The sequence below is a fragment of the Podarcis vaucheri genome, assembly GCF_965113315.1.
Source record: "Podarcis vaucheri genome assembly, chromosome: 14".
Classification (NCBI taxonomy): Eukaryota; Metazoa; Chordata; class Lepidosauria; order Squamata; family Lacertidae; genus Podarcis; species Podarcis vaucheri.
In genome coordinates, this window is record NC_138752.1 from 39417166 (window position 1) to 39421885 (window position 4720).

At 45.4% G+C, this 4720-nt stretch overlaps 1 long non-coding RNA gene across 1 annotated transcript; it reads left to right on the forward strand.

Annotated features, from left to right (window-relative positions):
• The first annotated feature begins 2219 nt into the window (after positions 1-2219).
• On the forward strand, positions 2220-3594 carry LOC309519324. Its single transcript, XR_014213798.1, has 2 exons — positions 2220-2377; positions 3362-3594. It is a non-coding gene; the product is annotated as an uncharacterized lncRNA (long non-coding RNA).
• Positions 3595-4720: the final 1126 nt, after the last annotated feature.

Below are 4720 nucleotides of genomic sequence, written 5' to 3' on the forward strand. Positions count from 1 at the left end.
ACTTGGTTTCCTTACAAAAAGGATCATGCAATCTTTGTATTAGCAAAGATGCAGGCTTTAAAATAGCCTTTGAAAGAGATTCAGTTCACTTGGTTTTTCTTGTAGCTGGGAGCCATTGTACGCATTGCTCCTTACTTGTTCCAGGAAGCACAAAGAGAAAAAGGCGGAGAAAAGTGGGGAGTAGAGGCTCCTGAGAGCCTGCTAAGCCACACCCACTTGCAACATGAGCTCAGGGCTCAGTTTAACTGTTTTTAGGCACAATAGAGTTTCTCACTACCCCCTGAGCCACCATTTTGAACCTGGTCTCCACCCATGAATCATTATTTCGCACCTTGGTGGACCTCAGCATTCAAATAAAAATTAAAAAGAACACAAAAGAAAACAGATACAGTGGTACCTCGGGTTACAGACGCTTCAGGTTGCAGACTCCACTAACCCAGAAATAGTACCTCAGGTTAAGAACTTTGCTTCAGGATGAGAACAGAAATCACATGGCGGCAGTGCGGTGGCAGCAGGAGGCCCCATTAGCTAAAGTGGTACCTCAGGTTAAGAACAGTTTCAGGTTAAGAACGGACCTCCAGAACGAATTAAGTTCTTAACCTGAGGTACCACTGTACCACCTGCCTGAAGCGTGCCCATGCCTTGAAACTTTACAAGACTCACCTTTTCATATCTTCCTTTTTTGTCTGTGCATACTACTTTAAATAGATTACCACTTGACTCCATCTTATTACCATGGTGGCACTTTCATTCCAGCAGAGACTGTACCATTTCAGTCCTTTAGTCAGGAAGGCGAATTTCCTTTAAAAGGCAGAAGAAAGAGAAAAAGAACTTGGAACAAGCGTCATGATGGAAAACCCCATAGGGACTCGTTCCGATTTTCTCCACTCGCTCATGCATTTCCTCGAGTTTCTCTTGCTTGAGAGAATTTCTGCTCAGACTCCCCAAAGTCATTCCAAGGTTTAGCGTAGAAAATATCAGGAGCTGAGTGTTGGATTCAGACAGACTTATGACAAATTACTTCAAAGGTAAACTTTACAGCCCAACATTCGATGAAATGGACTCCCATTTATTGTGCCATAATAAATGTGTTGGGCTTTAAGGTGACCCACAAGTCTTTGGTTGCAATCCTACAATCATTTACCTGGGAGCTGTCCCATTTGACCCAGTCTTACTCTTGTGTAGATATTTTTCGTCAGCTTCACTCCTAATATATTTTTGCAATGCAACTTTGCCTAATACAGACATGTTTGTTTGCTATCTTCACAATTATATACATTTTGGTGTACACTTACCCCTAAATATATGCATTCTGCCATTTTTTCTTGAAGAACTGCATGACAAAATTCAGAAACATGCACGTTTCGAAGGATAGCCATGTTCCAGTTTTTGCACAGGTTTGGAAGTGAGAATTAGGAAGGTTCACATTCAATGCACGAAACACCCTTTTCCTCCATCCCTGCCCACAGCAAGTACTATAGCCTAGGGGAAGCCACGATAGTGCATCAAGATGTTATTGGACTCCCATCATCCCTGGTCATTGGCCATTCTGGGTGGGGGCTGAGGGGAGTTGGAGCCCAGCAATATCTGGAAGAAGCCATCTTAGCCACCCCAGTATAGTCGATTGACCTCCCCAGGGTTCCTCCACCTCATTCTATAGCATGCACAAACCTCAGAGTGTATCCATAGCTAGTCCAACTCAGAGTAGTCTCACTAAAGGTATTAGATATGACTAAGGCCACATTGTTGTTGTTTAGTCATTTAGTCATGTCCGACTCTTCATAACTCCATGGACTAGAATACGCCAGGCACTCCTGTCTTCCACTGCTTCCCACAGTTTGATCAAATTCATGTTGGTAGCTTCAAGAACACTGTCCAACCATCTCGCCCTCTGTCATCCCCTTCTCCTTGTGCCCTCAATCTTTCCCAGCATCAGGGTCTTTTCCAGGGAGTCTTCTCTTCTCATGAGGTAGCTAAAGTATTGGAGCCTAAGCTTCAGGATTTGTCCTACTGGTGAGCACTCAGGACTGAGTTCCTTCAGAATAGATAGGTTTGATCTTCTTGCAGTCCATGGGCCACATTCACACCATAAATTTAACACACCATGATACTTTAAACAGTCCCCCAAAGAATTCTGAGCTGTAGTTTGTTAAGGGAGCTGAGAGTTCCTAAGAGACCTTTATTCCCCTCACAGGACTACAATTCCCAGAGTGGTTCAACAACCAATCTTTTTTTATGGGGAACTTTGGAGACTATAGCTCCAGGAGGGGAATATGCAGTCTCCTCAGGACTCTCAGAACCTTTAACAAACTACAGCTCCCAGAATTCCTTAGGGGAAAGCCATGGCTATTTAAAGTGGCATTATAGTGCATTAAAGGTATGTTGTGAATGGAGCCAAACTCAGGTCTATTAATTTTAATAGGTCTACTTTGAGTAGAACTTGGTTGGAGACAACCCTAGGCTTTACAGAGTTTCCCTCCTAATTTTCAAAGGTTGCTGAAATCTCTCTTGGTGGCAGTGACAGCGGGGGATGTAATGTTCTTTCAATACTGTGCTGCCAACCAGTGGCGGACCTACAATTTTGGGGGCCCTGAAGCTTAATAACCAGCAATGAGGTCTGCGTAACCACTGTTATTTTCTTCAGTGGGGTTGTTTGCAACAATCTGTACAACATCTGTGCTAGTAAAGGTAAAGGGACCCCTGACCATTAGGTCCAGTCGTGGCCGACTCTGGGGTTGTGGCACTCATCTCGCTTTACTGGCTGAGGAAGCCGGCGTACAGCTTCCGGGTCATGTGGCCAGCATGACTAAGCCACTTCTGGTGAACCAGAGCAGCGCACGGAAACACCGTTTACCTTCCCGCCAGAGCGGTACCTATTTATCTACTTGCACCTTGACGTGCTTTTCAACTGCTAGGTTGGCAGGAGCAGGGACCGAGGAACAGGAGCTCACCCCGTTGCGGGGATTCGAACTGCCGACCTTCTGATCGGCAATTCCTAGGCTCTGCGGTTTAACCCACAGCGCCACCCCTGTGCTACTGTGCTACTGACTTTCAAATTTTGGGATTGTTGAAATATATACAGCAAAAATTAATCAGTTTGAGTCATGCAACTTAAATTGTGTCTCCTGGACCCATTATTTTTTTAAAAAAGCAATGCGGACTAAAGTCGCTTCTGGGGTCCCTCTGGGATTAGTGACCCTGAAGCTTAGGTTTCATTAGTTTCACAGTAGATCTGCCCCAGCTGACAACATTCCTTTCCTACCACAGCTCATAATCACTCTTCATCCTGTCTTCTCAAATCATCTTTATCAAAACCCATAACCATTATTGTGGGCTTTTTTTTCTTTTTTACCCCCTTCAGAAAATTGGACTTGTTTCATCATGTCCCTTTAGCAGGAACACAATGCAAAAAACAAAAGAAGGGGGGGAGGGGAGGAAGAGAAAGCTTCAATTCTGAGAAAAGACCTAGAGAGAAGAAGACAGCAGGAAAGAAACAAACCCATGCTGACATGAAAGTGTTGCTTTGTCTTCAGCTGTCTAATTACGTGCACATTCATCATGTGGCCTGCGCTTCATAAAAGAGATTGAAATGAACCACTTTGGAAGTTTCAGAGCAAGATAAGTGGTATCTGGCAATGGTGGGCTGGAGGGGGGGGTAGACAATGGGACCACTGCAATCTGGAGGGAAGGGGTCGCATGCTGAGTTTCTTTTTCTTTCAAGCTAAAGCAATAGGAAGGATGCGGGTGGCGCTATGGTCTAAACCACAGAGCCTAGGGCTTGCCGATCAGAAGGTCGGCGGTTCGAATCCCCACAATGGGGTGAGCTCCTGTTGCTTGGTCCCTGCTCCTGCCCACCTAGCAGTTCAATAGCACGTCAGGTGCAAGTAGATAAATAGGTACCACTCCGGCGGGAGGGTAAATGGTGTTTCCATGCGCTGCTCTGGTTCGCCAGAAGTGGCTTAGTCATGCTGGCCACATGACCCAGAAGCTGTCTGCGGACAAATGCCGGCTCCCTCAGCCTATAGAGCGAAATGAGCGCCACAACCCCAGAGTCGTCCGCAACTGGACCTAACAGTCAGGGGTACCTTTACCTTTTTAAAGCAAGGCAAAGTTGTGGGTGAGTCAGGAGCCTCCCACTGAACTGCCACAGGCGGGGGGGGGGGACTGCTGAACACAGCCATGCTATCCGGTAGCAATCGAAAATAGTAGTGCCTGTTGATGTGTGCGCTTGATTGCTGCCTTCGGAAGGTGAACAAATGGCTTTGTAGCGCATTGAGTACATTTTTGACGAGCTCCCCAACCATGTAAGAGAAATGGAATGGATGGCTAGGTTACTCCATATCCACACTCCTCTAAACTAGACTTCCCCAAGCAGCAATTGCTGAACTACATCCCCCACTGCCCTAGACCGGGAGGTCTGGAGGGTGGTAACACAAGAATGGGTCATTTTCAGTGGTAGCTTTCCAATTTTGAATTGCTCTCCCCCAGGGAGGCTTGCCTGGTGCCATCACTACATATCTTTAGGCACCAAGCAAAAACATTCCTTTTTAATTAGGCCTTTGGCTTTTAACTATCTATGGTATTTTTGCATGGGCAGGATGTTTTAATATAGTGGTTTTTTTTTTTTAAAAAAGACTTGCCCATTTGCTTTTTAATGCTAGTTTTAATGTATGGTATCTTTTTGTTTAAAATGTTGTAAGTTGCTTTGCATTGCCTTGGC